This window comes from Humulus lupulus, chromosome 1, assembly GCF_963169125.1.
Source record: "Humulus lupulus chromosome 1, drHumLupu1.1, whole genome shotgun sequence".
Lineage (NCBI taxonomy): Eukaryota > Viridiplantae > Streptophyta > Magnoliopsida > Rosales > Cannabaceae > Humulus > Humulus lupulus.
The window spans coordinates 183,162,147-183,179,425 of record NC_084793.1 but is presented as its reverse complement, the minus strand read 5'-3'; positions in this window follow the sequence as shown (position 1 = coordinate 183,179,425).

The window sequence follows — 17,279 nt, the reverse complement described above, 5'->3', positions numbered from 1 at the left end:
CGCTGTCAATGACAAGCTTAACTCAGGGTTGGTTGGTAATGACTAAATTATATGTTTGATTATGTGCTTAAATGCCCAGTTTTCCTGCTTATCTTATATAGAGCATGATGAATGAATTAACATATGCATGATGTCAGGGCATGGCCCCCTTGAGTGTTGTATGCTATTTGTGTTTGTGGACTGTTGTTTATGGTTGGTTGATGTGATTGGGAGGTAGTTTTGGATGTTGTTATCATGCCTAATGAGCGGCGTCGTTGATTGCAGGCATATTGTTGAGATGCCTCGACAATCATTGAGACTCTGCGGCAATAGGGTCAAGGATGACAAGCAGGGTCAGGACCTTCGACCTGCCCCCACAGAATTGGCAATAGATGTTTGCCGAAATGGAAGCGAGACTGCATATAAAAGATGAAGAACTTCGACAGTTGAGGCAGCTGGCCCCTCCGTAGGCCACTGGGTTGTCAATTCAGTAGGCTATGGCGCCAGTGCCAGTTCAGCCTGTATGGAGAACAAATGGGAACCTTTGTATGAGAGGTTCAAAAAACTGCATCCTCCCACCTTCGAGGGTGGACCAGACCCACTGCGAGCATAGCAGTGGATGAATATGATTTCCTCCAACTTGGATTTTATGAGGGTAGTAGGGAACGAGAGGGTAGCCTATGCCAACTACATGTTCAGAGAAGATGCCCGCATCCGGTGGGATGTAGTGACTCAGAGGAGGAATGTTGCAGTTATGACTTGGGAAGAGTTCATAAAAATCTTTAATGAGAAATACTAAAGTGTAGCAATCCGAGCTGCGAAGGTTGACGAGTTCATCAACCTGACTTAGAACCGGTTGACAGTTATTGAGTACGCCTTGAGATTTGGCCGGTTGGTGAAGTTTGCGCCGGATTTAGTGCCGACTGATGCGGCAAGAAAGGATAGATTTGTATGATGGTTGGATGTTATGATCGCCCGAGATGTGAAGATTACTTTGGATCCAGAAACTACTACTTATGCCCAGGGGGTGGACAAGGCCCTTACAGCTGAGGGGGTCGAGGATCAAATATGGAGAGAGAGCGCTGTTAAGCGCGATGCCAGGAGGATGATGCCTCATTTTATTGGATCCAGTCGGGGTAGTGGCCCCAATGAACAGAAGAGAAAGACCCCAGATTCTTTTGTTCCTCCTAGCTTGGATAGGAGGGCACGCGGTGCTTTTGGCGACCGTCAGGGCAGAGGTGACAACTGGAGGAGTTTTCCAGTGTGTCCTCTGTGCAGACGATGTCATCAGGGAGAGTGCAGGATCAGGGCCTGCTTTATCTGTGGGAGTGCCAATCATCTGAAGAAGGACTGTCCATAAACCAGGAAAGAGGAGCTTAAGTAGGGTGATAGCCTCGCTCCTGCCAGAGTTTTCACCTTGACTCAGACTGAGGCAAAGGCTAGCCCCTCGGTTGTGACAGGTCAGATTTCTAGTGCTGGTTCTTCTTATACTGCATTGATTGATTCGGGAGATACTCATTCATTAATGTATGCTAGAGTGATTGATCAGTTGTGTAGACCTAATGTTTTGTATGCTAGGGGTTTTCAGACTTTGTTACCGACTGGGGAATTGGTAGTCTCTAGAAGATGGATTAGAGCATTGCCAGTAGAGATAGACGATAGGGAGTTGTCTATTGATCTGATAGAGCTGGTGATGGATGACTTCGATATTATTCTAGGTATGGATTGGCTATCGATGTATAGGGCGACAATTGACTGCAAGCACAAAATGGTGACTTTTGAATCAGAAGGGGAGGTACCCTTTGTATTTTTGGGGATAGTTAGTGGACCACGGGTACCTATGATTTCTGCACTGAAGGCTAAAGACCTGATGCAGGAAGGTTGCATAGGATTTCTAGCAAATATTGTGGATACCTCTAGGGTTGTGTCGGTTGGACCGAGTGAGACTAGATTGGTATGTGAGTTTCCAGACTTATTTCCAGCAGACCTGCCAGGGTTGCCGCCGCAGGGGGAGATTGAGTTTGTTATAGAGTTGGCGCCAGGGGAAGTACCAGCTAGGACACCTTACAGAATGGCTCCGACAGAGTTGAAGGAGTTGAAGATTAAATTGCAGGAGTTAATGGATTTTAGGTTCATCAGACCGAGTTTCTCTCCATGGGGTGCTCCAGTGTTGTTTGTCAAGAAGAAGGATGGATCTCTTAAGATGTGTATTGACTACAGGGAGCTGAATAAGTTGACCATTAAGAATAAGTACCCATTACCAAGGATCGACGATTTATTTGACCAGCTACAGGGAAAGACAGTGTTTTCCAAGATTGATCTCCGGTCAGGTTACCATCAGTTAAGGATCAAAGAAGAGGACATGCCAAAGATCGCTTTCCGCACGAGATATGGATACTATGAATTTCTGGTTATGTCCTTTGGATTAACCAATGAACCAGCAGCTTTTATGGACATGATGAATAGGGTTTTCAAGAAGTACTTGGACAAGTTTGTGATTATGTTCATCGATGACATTCTGGTGTACTCTCAGTCAGAGACAGAGCATGAGCAGCATCTACATTTGGTTTTGCAGCGGCTGAGGGAGCATAGGTTATATGCTAAGTTCAGTAAGTGCGAGTTTTGGCTATCGCAAGTCACGTTTCTGGGCCAAATTTTCAGTAAGGAGGGGATTCTAGTTGACTTAAGGAAGATTGAGGCAGTGAGAGATTGGCCTAGACCGAGCAGTGTTCCGGAAGTTAGGAGTTTTCTGGGAATGGCAGGGTATTATCGGCGGTTCGTTGAGGAGTTCTCCAGGATAGCTACGCCGTTGACTGAATTGACAAGGAAGAAGACTAAGTATGTTTGGATAGACAGGTGTGAGAACAATTTCAAGGAACTAAAGCGACGACTGATCATCGCGCCAGTGTTGAGTCTGCCGACAGACAATGAGAAGTTTGTGGTTTACTGTGATGCTTCCAGACAGGGTTTAGGGTGTGTGTTGATGCAAGCCAGAAAGTTGATAGCCTATGCATCGAGACAGTTAAACGAGTATGAGCAGAGATATCCCACACATGATCTGGAGTTGGCAGCAGTGGTATTTGCACTAAAGGTTTGGAGACATTGTCTATATGGCGAAAAGTGCGAGATATACACCGACCATAAGAGTTTGAAGTACTTCTTTACTCAGAAGGGTCTGAATATGCGCCAGAGACGGTGGCAGGAATTGGTAAAGGATTATGATTGTGATATCCTATATCATCCTGGGAAGGCTAATGTAGTGGCTGATGCATTGAGTAGGAAGGGCCAAGGACAGTTGTTCAGTTCGAGACAGATATCTGATAAGTTAGCCGAGGAGATGACTAGAGCAGGTGTAACGCCCTGGGTAGCCAAGACCGTTACACTGTGTGTTTATAAAGGTGCAATACTTGCTAATCAAGTCATTTAATTATAAATGTGTTACTGAAACTATAATTGAACTAGGGTTAAAAGAATTTGTTCATTAAAGATGCATTTCATTTTGATAAACATTTTGTACGTGGGATCCCAAAACAAATAGTTTAAAAGATAGTATACAAAAAATTCCAGGTTATAAACATGTACTGGTCACTCTAAGGGCAAAATAGACATTTAGGCTTCTCCCGTCCTGTACCACTTCTCGCCCGTGGCAGCAGATCCGCTGACTATGTACATTCAGCCTCAAAGCTCTCCAACTCAGGACTAGTCCACCTTGCCCGTGCCTTTACCTGCACCATGTACCACCCGTGAGCCAAGGCCTAGTAAGAAAACTATAATACATAGCATAGACAATTTACGAATTATCAATCAGATATACAACAAGTCATGTAGCTCACATAAACAGTGATATCAATCTATAAGCCAACAATCAGTTCTTCATATAACAAACTCGTCACACTCAATAGTTTAGACAACAATAAACATATCACACCAAAGTCCAAGGTCGACACCCTTAGGCCGCACCCTCTGATTATCCCACTGACTCCGGCTCGCTTAGGTCGAGCTCACTAATTATGTATTTAACCTCAGCTACCAGTGGTCCAGCCGCGCCCTATGCGCCAATATTGATTATGACACTCTTAGGCCATTTATCACATGTCCCCATGGCATAATACCATCTCACGAAATTACATACAAATATAGGAAGCTCTTAGTCCCAACATATTCATATAACCGGGTGCATTTTCTTACCTTTGATTCCGATAGCTTTGATTAGTGAAATCGACCTTCAAGCACGATCCTGTCCAAGCCCTAGCGTGCACCTAGTCACAGCCATAAATTAGAACCATCACTAAACTTCAATTTCGTAACCTACCCTCGGCACCAATCCCGAACCCTCAAGAATCCCTAATTCCATCAAACAGGGTGGTGGAATAAAATGTCGAACCCCCGGGCAAAAATCCTAAGAAAACACTCAAAAATCCACTTCTGAAGGCAGGGTAGCGCCATAGTGCCGCAAGGTGGGCGCTACAATGCTACAAACAGAAGCAAAATCCCCTAGAAAACCTAAGCCTAGCGTTGTAGCACCCTAAGGCTTGCGCTACAATGCTACTTACAGCACCTTCAGCACTCTAAGTTTCTCCTTCGAATGTCCCTGAACCAAAACTCCCTAAAACCCCTCCAAACCTCAACCACACACCAATTTGAGCCTACCATCCCCTACATCTCATCCTACATAGCCCAACAACATAAAACTTAGCCACATGCACCATCAAACAAAGAAAACAAGATTTGAACTCAAAACTTAAGAACTCATCAGAAAAACCAGAGATAACCCAGCAACTCAGATGATCAAGTTCAGAATTCCTTACCTTTGATGGGGAATTTGACCCTAGGTTTTCCTCTAAGCCTTTCCATCCTTAAGCTCCTCAATTCTTCAAGCTTAATTCCCTTAACTTCCATCCAAAACTCAAGTTTAGAAATCCATTCCAACAAAACTCAGAAATTCAAGAACAACCTTTAAACTTTACCTTAATTGGGTGACTAACTCCGGCTAAATCCTCTAGCTTTATCAAGGACCCTAGCCCCAAGCTCCAGCCCAAGCCTCCACTAAGTTACTGCTTCAGAAATCCTCAAGAAATGGTGAAGGAAAAGGAAACCGAGAGAGAGAGAGAGAGAGAAAAGGGTTAGCTATGTGTTCTGTTTTTTTCTTCTCTCTTCCTTTTGCTTCTTTCCTTTAACTTCTAACTCATCCTACAACTTCCACTAAGGCTAAAAAAATAGAACAACACCTATCCCTTTTTAAATACCAAAAGACCATATTGCCCTCCCAATTATAACAAAGCCTTTAAGTCATTCTAAGGGCATTTTGGTCATTGCTCCCAATTCCCGCTAATTCCTCAAGTGTCCCTAATAATTACCGCTTAAATTCCAACACTTAACTGATCACCAATTATTTTCCTCAATGTCAAATAGTCTCCAATATATTTCCCAGATTCCCAGATATACCCCAAGCTCACCCCGAGCCGCGTATAAATCCCCACCGTGGCTTTTTCACTAAACCGCTCACTAGGATCGCCTCGAGTCACAAGTTGCAAATATATCCACATAATAATGTGGTCTCAACAATTTATCACAAATATTACATTTACGCCCTTAGTGGGCCAAAATTACGAATGTGCCCTTATAATCTAATCACGGCCTACATGCATACTAATACACATAATCATGCAAAACATACATCCAAATAATCATAAAAGCATGCTTATCACATAATCATACATTTAATCATTTAAATCACACATAATCCAGTTATACCCTCCCGACACACTATCAAGGCACTTAAGCCCTATTAGTGATTCTGGGTCGTTACAACTATCCCCTCCTAATGAGAATTTCGTCTTCGAAATTTACCTGAATAACTCGGGATAATGATCCCGCATTGCTGACTCAAGCTCCCAGGTCGCTTCCTCGACCCTACTATTCCTCCACAACACTTTAACCAGAGGAATCGTCTTATTCCGTAGGACTTTATCCCTCTGATCTAGAATCTAAACCAGTCGTTCCTCATAAGACAAATCTCTCTGCAATTCCAAGTCTTCATACTTCAGCACATGTGCCGTATCTGAGACGTACTTCCGGAGCATAGAAACATGGAATACATCATGAACTCCCTACATCGACGGTGGCAAAGCTAACCTGTAAGCCACATGTCCGATCCTCTCTAGGATCTCAAAAGGTTCGATGAATCTAGGGCTCAGCTTGCCCTTCTTCCCAAATCTCCTCACCCCTCGCAGTGGTGAAACTCGAAGAAACACATGGTCCCCAACCTGGAACTCCACATCCCTACGCTTGGGATCAGCGTAGCTTTTCTGTCTGCTCTGCGAGGCGAGAATCCTAGCTCAGATCTTCTCAATAGCCTCATTTGTCTTCTGAACCATGTCCGACCCCAAATACTTTCTCTCACCCATCTCTTCCCAATGAATGGGTGATCTACATCTCCTCCCATATAACATTTCATAGGGAGCCACTCCAATCGTTGATTGGTAACTATTGTTGTATGAAAACTCAATCAACGGGAGATACTTACTCCACGATCCCTCAAAATCGATCACGCACGCTCGAAGCATATCCTCCAATGCCTGAATCATCCTCTTAGACTGTCCATCAGTCTAAGGATGAAAGGTTGTGCTGAACTTCAGCGGAGTCCCCATAGCCTTCTACAAACTACCCCAAAACTTGGAGGTAAAGATAGGATCTCGGCCTGATACTATGGACTTGGGAACCCTATGGAGACGTACGATCTCCCTTATATATAACTCTACATACTGATCCACTATATACGTCGTCTTCACTGGAATGAAATGAGCTGACTTGGTGTATCTACCCACTATCACCCACACTGAGTCATGAAGCCCTACAGTCCTGGCTAAACCTCCCACAAAATCCATCGTAATATCTTGCCATTTCCACTCGGGAATATCCGAAGGCCTAAGCAACCCTGCCGGTCGCTGATGCTCAGCCTTCACCTATTGACAAGTTAAACATCTGGCTACGTACTCCACCACATTCTTCTTCATCCCGGGTCACCAATATAACATCCGTAGATCCTAATACATCTTCGTGGTACCCGGATGAAGTGAGTACGGCGTAGTATGCATCTCATCTAGTATCTCTCGTCTTATTCCCACATCATCTGGGACACAAATCCGCCCCTGATACCGTAACATACCAACCTCAGAAATAGAATAGTCCTTATCTACTCCCGCTAAGACATTCTCTCTAACCTCCTTTAATTGAGCGTATACCAACTGACCTTCCTTAATCCGCTCTAGCAGGGTCAATTGTAGAGTAATGTTGGCCAATCGGCCCACCACCAACTATATTCTCGCTCTGACCATCTCATCGGCTAACTCTCTCGAAATCTGGATGGAACTATACAACGTACCCGGGCCCCTCCGGTTCAACACATTTGCCACTACATTGGCTTTCCCTGGATTGTAAAGAATATCACAGTCATAGTCTTTTACCAATTCTAGCCAATGTCTTTGCCTCATGTTCAGGTCCTTCTACGTGAAAAAGTAACTTAAACTCTTGTGATTAGTGTATATCTCGCACTTCTCTTCGTACAGATAATGCCGACAAACCTTCAGTGCGAATACCACCGCTGCTCATACTTCTTCAGCTGTCGTGATGCATAAGCAATAACTTTCTCATTCTGCATCAACACACATCCCAAACCCAACCTTGACGCATCGCAATAGACTACAAACTTTCCTTCCTCCGAAGGAAGACTCAACACAGGTGTAGTAATAAGTCGCCGCTTCAATTCTTGAAAGTTTTTCTCACACTTGTCTGACCAGACGAACTTCAAATTCTTCCGTGTCAATTCTGTCGTCGGTGCTGCTATCTTTAAGAAGCCTTCCACAAACCGTCTGTAGTAATCCGCTAAATCGAGAAAACTCTGAACCTCTGAGGCATTCCTCGGCCTCAGCCTATCCCTAACTACCTCCACCTTAGATGGATCCACCTTAATCCCATCTGCACCAACAATATGTCCAAGTAATGTTACTTCTGGTAGCCAAAACTCATATTTCTTAAACTTGGCGTACAGCTGGTGCTCTCTCAACCTCTGTAGAACCTGCCAAAGATGAAACTCGTGCTCTGCCTCTAAACTGGAGTACACTAAAAGCCTTCAATGAAAACAATGGCAAACTGATCTAAGAAATCCTTGAACACCCTGTTCATTAGGTCCATGAAGGGTGCTGGGGCATTGGTTAAACCAAACGACATGACCAGAAACTCATAGTGTCCATACCTCGTTCAAAAGGTCATCTTCTTTATGTCCTCATCCTTGATCCTCAACTGGTGATAACCAGATTGAAGATAAATCTTCGAGAACACCGTCTTACCCTGCAGTTGATCGAACAAGTCGTCAATCCTTGGTAGAGGATACTTATTCTTGATATTCAACTTGTTCAATTCCCTGTATTCTATACACATTCTCAGAGTCTCATCCTTCTCTTCACAAACAAAACTGGAGCACCCCATGGCGAGTAGCTCGGCCTAATGAACCCCAAAACCAGAAGCTTATGTTACTGTATCTTCAATTCCTTTAGTTCTGCTAGCACCATTCTATATGGTGCCCTTGACACTGGCTCTGTCCCTGGCACCAACTCGATAACAGACTGAATCTCCCTGTGTGGCGGTAGCCCTAGTAAATCCCCAGGGAATACATCCAAAAATTTGCAAACCAATCTGGTCTCCTTCGGTTCTACTGGCAACACCCTAGTGGTAGCCACCACACTAGCCAGAAATCCCATACATCCTCCCTGTAATAAATCTCTGGCTCTCAGCATTGGTATCATGGGTACGCGGGGTCCATATACCGCTCCCACAAAGACAAAGGGATCCTCGTCTTCCGACTCAAAGGTCACCATCTTCTTCCTACAATCAATAGTAGCTCCGTATCTAACCAACCAATCCATTCCCAAAATCATGTCAAAGTCCTCCATACCCAACTTAATCAAGTCTACCAACAATTCCCTACCGTCAACTCAATCAAGTCTACTGACAATTCCCTACCGCCAGCAGGGTTATTGCAACCTCTAGGGATTCTAGAGTGGAAGTGAGAAGATAATACCATGGACTTTGTGGTTGGTTTGCCGAAGACTGTGGGATAACATGATTCAGTGTGGGTGATTGTGGATAGGTATACCAAGTCCGCCCACTTTTTACCTATCAGGACGACTTATACTGTGGAGCAGTATGCCGAGTTATATGTGAAGGAAATTATTCGACTTCATGGGGCTTCGAGGTCGATAGTATCCGACAGGGACCCCACCTTCACCTCCAAATTTTGGGAGAGTCTGGAGAAGGCTATGGGCACACATTTGTGATTTAGTACCGCTATCATCCTCAGACAGATGATCAATCTAAGAGGATGATTAAGATATTTGAGGACATGTTACGAGCCTACGTGCTGGATTTTGGGGGATCTTGGAGTATTTATCTCCCTTTAATTGAGTTTTCATACTATAACAGTTATCAGGCGACTATCAGAGTGGCTCCATACGAGATGCTATATGGGAGGAAGTGCAGGTCGCCTATCCATTGGGATGAGACGGGTGAGAGGAGATACTTGGATCCTGAGATGGTTCAGAGGACCAATGAGGCGATTGAAAAGATTAGAGCTTGAATGCTCGCCTCCCAGAGTCGCCAAAAGAGTTATTCAGACTTGAAACGCAGGAGCATAGAGTTTCAGGTCAGTGACCATGTGTTCCTTAGGGTTTCACCTTTGAGAGGAGTGAAACGGTTTGGTGTTTGGGAAAATCTAAGCCCTAGGTTTGTTGGCCCCTTTGAGATTCTCGAACGGGTTGGAGAGGTAGCTTACAGATTGGCGATGAGTCCAGCTTTATCAGGGTTCATGATGTTTTTCACGTATCCATGCTCTGGAAATATGTATCAGATTCGACGCATGTGCTGAGTTATGAGAATTTGGAGTTGGATCAGGATCTGTCATATGAGGAGAAGCCGGTTTAGATTCTCAACTGGAAGGATAAAGTCTTGCGGAGAAGAACCATCGCCTTGGCGAAAGTGCTGTGGAGGAATAGCAAGGTTGAGGAGACGACATCGGAACTTGAATCAGATATGCAAGGGCGGTATCCCGAGATGTTTAGGTAATTTCAAGGATGAAATTTCTGTAAGGAGGGGATAGTTGTAGTATCCCAAAATTGCTATTAAGGCTTAGGGCCATGATTAGCGTGCCTGGAGGGCAATAAGTGGTTTATTATGTTAATGTGTGAATTTGATGAGTGTGTGATTAGAAATGCATGTTTAGGTGAATTAAATATGCATGTCGGTCCCATTTGGTTATTAGGGGCATGTTTGTAATTTTAGCCCATTGAGGGCATAAATGTAATAATTGTTATATATTCGTGTTGCACGATCGGAGACAGTCCTAGGGAGCAGTTTAGCTAGAAAGTCACAACGAGGTCGAATACCCGACTCGGGGTGAGTCGAGGGATATTTCGGGTATTAGACGTTTTATGGGTTTATCGGGTTATGAAAATAAATATTTGGAGATATATTTGAAGTAAAAATGTTTAGGAGGGAATATCAGGGAAATTTACCATTTTTCCTCGGGGACGTTTTTGGTACCCCGAGCCTTTGAGGTAACCTTAGAGACTTAAGTTAAGTAAAACAAAACCAAGGAAAGCACTCAGAAACTAAGGAACCGACCCAAACCTTTTCTCTCTCTCTCTTTTTCTCTAAGCCATACCAAGGGGAACTTTGAAGATCAAGCTAGGAACTGGAGCTCTAAACTTGGGGATTAGCTCAGTTTCAATTTGTGAATTCAAGCAAAGGCTAAGGTAAGCTTTAAAATGTGATTTTAGCTATTTAATTTTGTGGTCATTGGTTGGGTTTCTAGTTTTCTTGAGACTTTGAAGTGGGAGATTGGAATTGGGATATGATGAGGTTTAAAGCTAGTTTCTTGTTAGGTTTTGCTGCTGAAACTATAGTAGAGCTTCTATGGTGATTGAATTAGATTGTTAGATTGATTTTGGGGTAAATTTGCTGGGTTTTTGTGGTAAAAATGGAGGATTTTTCTGGGTTTGAAGGGTCGGGCCGCGGCATTGTTCTTGCTGAGTCGCGGCCCTCTAGAACATTTGGGAGGCTAGGAAGAAGGACGGGTCGCGACACACCCTAGCTTGGGTCGTGGCGCGCATAGGGTGTTTTTGGGGGTTGGCCTCTGGTTGAGGCGGGTTGTGCCATGGGATCATGGGGTCGCGACACTTAGTGTGTTTTTGGACTCCAAGGAGGTTTTAGGCTCGGGAATCCAAAAGTTAAGGCTCAGGATGGATTTTATCACCCGGATTGATAGAATTCAAGGTCCTGGAGACTAGAATTATGACCCAAAGTTATTTAATGGATTAGAACTTGATGGATGGATGTTGTTGATACGTTGTGACTAGGTTTTCAGCAAGGCTCGGACTAGGGGACTGTTCTTGGGACATAAGTAAGAAAACTGTTGTACTCATAGAGCAAGGCGAGGCCCTATAGTTTGTGTTGCAGGGCATAGCCCCATTGATTATGTTTATGCGTGTTTAAGTATTTGTTTAATTATGCTATGTGTACATATATGTGAATGGACGGCAAGAGCCAGGAACGGGGAAGGCCGAGAACGGCAAGACCGAGCACAGCAAGGGGCTGGGAGCAACGTTAAGCACGCGGAGTGCGATTTTCCAAGGTGAGACCCTATATGATACCTGGGATATCCTCACGGTGTAGACCGCGAACCCAGGGCCTGGTAAAGCGCCTGGGACGGCATGGCCGTATGTGTTTAGTGTGTTGGCAGTTTTGTTATGTGCTAATGATGGTTATGCATATGTTATTTGCTTGTGTGGAGTTTTCTTGCTGGGCTTCAGCTCACGGGTGCTCTATGGTGCAGGTAAAGGCAAGGGGAAAGTCAACCAACCATGAGTATGGAGAGCATGAAGTGACGCGTACATATTTGGCCTACCTGGCTGCCACGGCCAGGGGTATTTTTGGGAGATGCTTGTATTAAACCTAATTTTGTCGTTTAGTCGACTTTAATTATATTCTGAGTTGTAAATATTTCTAAATAGTATTTTGGGATCCCAAAAGTTAAACGCTTTATAATTTTCAATGAATGGATATACTTTCAAATTATGTGACTTTTGTTATGGGTTAACTACACTTTTGTCTTAAAACCTCGATTAGCGAGTTAATTGCACATTTTAAATTCACTGGCTCTAAGGAAGTAGGACATTACAGCACCCTAACCATGGCTATCTATTATTACCATCAACCTAACGTCCTGTGTAGAACCTTTGTGTTCTTATCTCTTCATCTATTGTGAAGCACGAATAATCATTCCTTTCAGTCTATACACAGGTGCACCCTAGTCTTCGACGCACCACCCTATGGTTTAACATCTTAAGCAAGGACAATATCCATCATGTCATCCCCCTGTATCTGTCCACCACATACACATTCTGATACCATAGTGTGCTAGCCAATACTTATTCTACCTTTTGGAAATCTGGCACTAAACTATCCATTCAGACAAACTTTAGGTTCTTGTGTTGCCTCAATCTTGGGTATGGTTGTCTTCAAAGATGCTTCGAGTAGTAGCTAACGTGTCTTACTGGTCTTACTGTGCTTCTCACCCCTCAGGCGTTCTTCAGTAATTTCTTTGTGGCTTCTAATTGAATTCATTCATACATGATCCCATCACTTCCCATAACATAATCTTGAATACCCTTGAAGAAAACGAAACTTACTCTTTATGGAGCCTTACCTGTAACTCTACTTCATTAGTCTTAGTATTACCAACAAAGTGGTCATCCGCGCTCTGCTTCTAACTAGAAATAGATCGAAACATCCCTAATCAACCTGAATATGGCTTGTCCATGTCATTCCTGTACCTTCTCTACTTGTTGAACTTACCTATGTCGTTGGAGCATTAGTCAGTTAAGAACCTTCACTAATAATTCATCACATCCTACTTGGTGAAAGAAGTAATTCCTAAAATGTCTCCTTCCTTGATCCTCAGCTGGTAATAACCAAATCAAAGATCAATTCATGAGAACATTGTCATATCTTGCAACCAGGCAATTGAACCCTTCATTCTTAACAAGCGATCTCGACGTATCCCATCATGCGAAGCTTCGTCTGATCAATCCTCAAATCAAATACCTCTTCAGCTGAACCATTAATTCTTTTTGCTAGCTAATATCGTTCTTCATGATGTTCCTGATACTGATTATATCCGTACCTTAATCCTGTAGTGTACTCAATGATTCTTCTGCACCCAACTGAAACCTTATTGGCCAATCCAGTTTTCATTCGGTCTAACTGATATATTCCAAGTGATACCTACCACAATATCTAGGCATTCCGTAGACGCAACTGGGTCCTTCCTTTTCAAATCTAGACGTTACCTCCATCCCTTTCAATCCATGGTTGTCCCTAATTTGATAAACTAATCTATACTTAGGATCATATCAAAATCCTTATATGGCAAACTCAATCAATTATATTGTCAACCTTCTACCATTAATACTCTAACCCTTCTCCGGGAAGTGACTAATTTTCCCGGTAGGCACTAAAATCTCACACCCCATGGCGTGACAACCAAAAAGTATGTGCCTCAAATCTTTGTCTCTTATAGGAGATACGTAGCACTGATGTAGAGTCCAAGAACTTTACTTAGCTAGTTAGATAGTAGTAGTAATAGTAATAGCTAGTAGTAGTTGTAGTATGTTTATGACGGTGGATTTTGGTTCAAGCCGGGACTTAGTTGGACACTCGTTGCAACACTTGTAGATTTTATAAGTTTAACCTATAGTTTAAGAATATTAATTATAACCTAAGGTTTGATTAATATGACTGATTATGAAGAATATATTTATTATACTATAAGGTTTAGAAAGACACAATAAGATAATGACACTTGTCATGTGTATGTTTAATGAAAAATCAAGTATTTTTTGAGGAATAGTTTATTAAATGTAATATTTGAAAATCCCAGAGTCTGCCAGCAGCTTTGAAATCGTTATTAGACTTAGTTAAAGTTGTTTACTCAATTCAAATTAGGCTGAAAAAGTGTAATTACGTGTATAATATTTCAGCGTATACCGATATATCGCAGCTCTAGGGGGCAATATATCGCCACACGGGGATACAAAAAACACGTAACTTCGCACGACCATTTCGACGAGCCTCGGGAATATGAGCCCAGGCGATATATCGCCTATGGTAGATGATATATCTGCTCTAGGGCTGCATTTTCAAATAATTTTGAAACTGAGCTCATTTTATTCCATAAACCTCTTGATAAGCCATAATCTTTTTGACTGAGTCTTCAGCCTCTGCTGAACGATTATTCAAATATCTTTCAATTAAAAATGCATTATTTTATTCAAGCTAAATGAAGATATTTTCATTCTTGAACTCTATAAATAGGACATGGTACCCAGCCATTTCTTCATTCTTCAAGCTGAGTTCAGAGCCTACAAGCTGCTAGGTTTACTTTAGAGGGTTAAACACTTGGGTTGGGGTTATAAGTTTTATCATTATAAGCTTATCAAACACTTAGGAAGTAAGATTTATGGTGTATTTTGGTTTCGAGGTATAGTTCGGTTATAAAGCAATCAAAGGTATTCCTATTCCTAGTTCATCTCTATATATTTCCTTAGTTTTTTATAGTTTTTCTCTACTCAAATCCTTAGACATCTAAGTTCTTTGAACTTGAGATTCTTGTTGGTAAGTATCTTCTCAATGGTTTAGTTCATTCTTTTCATCTCTTTTCTTTTAGAATACTCACCTCTCTATTAATGGTTTTTAGGAGTGTTCCAAAATCCCAACCTTGTTCTCATCATCCTGGTATTTTGGTAAGGAAAGTAGGATAGTTCCTATGTGATATGTGCTATGTTTATATAATATGTTATGATTATGCTATAGTATGATATATATATGTTATGATATATGTATGTTTTGGGGCTTATAGTTGTTATATAACAAACCCTAGCACTTTTATGTTTTGGGCTTATAGTTGTGATATAGCAAACCCCAACACTTTTATGTTTTTGGGGCTTATAGTTGCTTAACTAACAAACCTCATTGTAGTTTGAGGCTTATAGTAGCTTAGTTAGCAAACCCCAATAGTTACCATGTACATAGGTTATAATTATGATATATGTGTTATAGTATATGATATATGTTCATAGTTTATGTGTATGATTATGTTTCATGCTTGTAGTAGATTTTCCTTGATGGGAATTAGGCTCATTCCTTTATGTTTTATATGTGCAGGAAAATAGTTATGGTGGCGGGAAGATTCTTGAAGGCTTGGGAATGTGTATTGAGGAAGAATGGATTCAGTGGACTGCGTGAACGATTCGAGGATGAAGTTATTTTTAGTCATTTAAATCATATTTTTTATGTATTTTTTTTTTGCAGCTGAGTTGTAACGAATTTTAAGATTTAAAGCTATGTTTATTTTAATATTTTCAAAACAATGGGATCCCATATCCTAAATGAATTTTATGTATGTTTACCTTTTCTTTACAGTTTATAATAAAGTTATGGTTATTTCATATGTATGTTTTCTTAAGATTAGTGTCTGTGTATAGTAGTTTTTAATGGTTTAAGGTCTAGAATACTAGAGTCATTACAGTTGGTATCAGAGCCAGGTTCATTCGCATGAAGTTCTCCTTGATACACACACTCAAAGCTCCGAATCTAACTGCCAAGTAAGTATTTATGATTATAGTTATTATGTTTATATGTATAGCTAACTATTTTATCCTTTATGTTTCAGTTAAGAATGAACGGAGCATTAATTTATGAGGATATCCGAGCCATTAAGGCTTTAAAAAGAATTAGAGAACCCTAAAACACCGTAGGAGTGTTAGAGAGAATCACTCGGAGGCTACTTTTGTTCCACAGGGAGATAGGTCACCTCCAAGAATCTGAGCAAATTATGATGAGATCAACCGAGCAATACATTTTAGTACTTAGACTTTTTAGAGATTATCCTAGTGTGACTGCAGCCTTAGAAGAAATTTGGGAGACGATAGATGACGAAGATGAACTGCCGGTAGCTATGAGATATTATTTTCTCATACTTAGGTTCACTTCAAAAATAGAATTTCAGTTTACAAATGAACAAAAACATAGAATTTTTACGAATCTTCCTCGAGGGAATTTTGAGGCACAAGACAATGATGACTATGAAGAGATAGAAGACGATATGCTAGATGAAGGATCGGATGTAGAAGATCCCGATTTTTTTAATAGACTAGTTTCATTGTTTATTTTTATTTATTAATTATTTTCTTTTATGATTGCAAATAGTGAAAAAAAAATTCCAAATTAATATCATGGTTATTTTGTTATCATATATGAGTTTGATTTTTCTTTTGCAATCATAATAAATAATAAATAAAATAAATAATGACTAAGTTCAGTGAGGGTGGATACAAATCAATGAGCCAAGTTTCTATATTGAGAGTTAGGGGGCCATAGTAGTGGGAATGATTTTACTAATCTAAGCCCTCCCTCAATATGGTTAACTTTGGAACAAAGATGAATTTCGAGCCTGTGAATTAAGTCATATAGGATGATTAGAAACAAACTTAGAAAATAAATATGGCTTATTTTTCTAAGTATAGAAACCCACTCTAATAATAAAGAAGACTTATAAAATTTTCATAAGAAGTCATAATCAATAGGTCCGAGTTATGTTTGTTTAGATTAAGTTTTTCCTTAGAGCCTATTAGGGTAAAGCTCTAACATGTTTCTCTCAACTGTTAGAACTCTGCTGCGATGTCGCTCTGAAGATCTGCTCGCACCAACCGAAATGCCTCCAACGCTGCTCCAGTGAACAATGAAGCCCCTCAGGTTCGCAGAAGGGGAGTGTGTGTTGCTGCCACCCGCAATGCATCGCCAACACCGCCAGTTGACAACACTACGGAGATTTCCAGACTGCGACAACAAGTCGAGGAACTATTGCAGCAACAGCGACAACAGGCTCAGCCTCAGACTCAGCCTCCGCCTCCGCCGCAACCACAGCCACAACAAATGGCCTCAGCACCCCCAACAAGTTGGTCCATATGGGGGATAGCCAGTGGCAAACTATGCACCATATCTAGTTCAGCATATGGAGCCAGTTTATGAGCGGTTCCGTAAGCAAAACGCTCCAAACTTTGAAGGGACAACAGACCCCTTCGAGGCAGAAGAGTGGCTAAGAAACATGGAGCCAATCTTGACACACATGAACCTCAGCAACGCGGACCGCATATCCTGTGTTTCATCTTTGCTCAAGAAGGATGCCA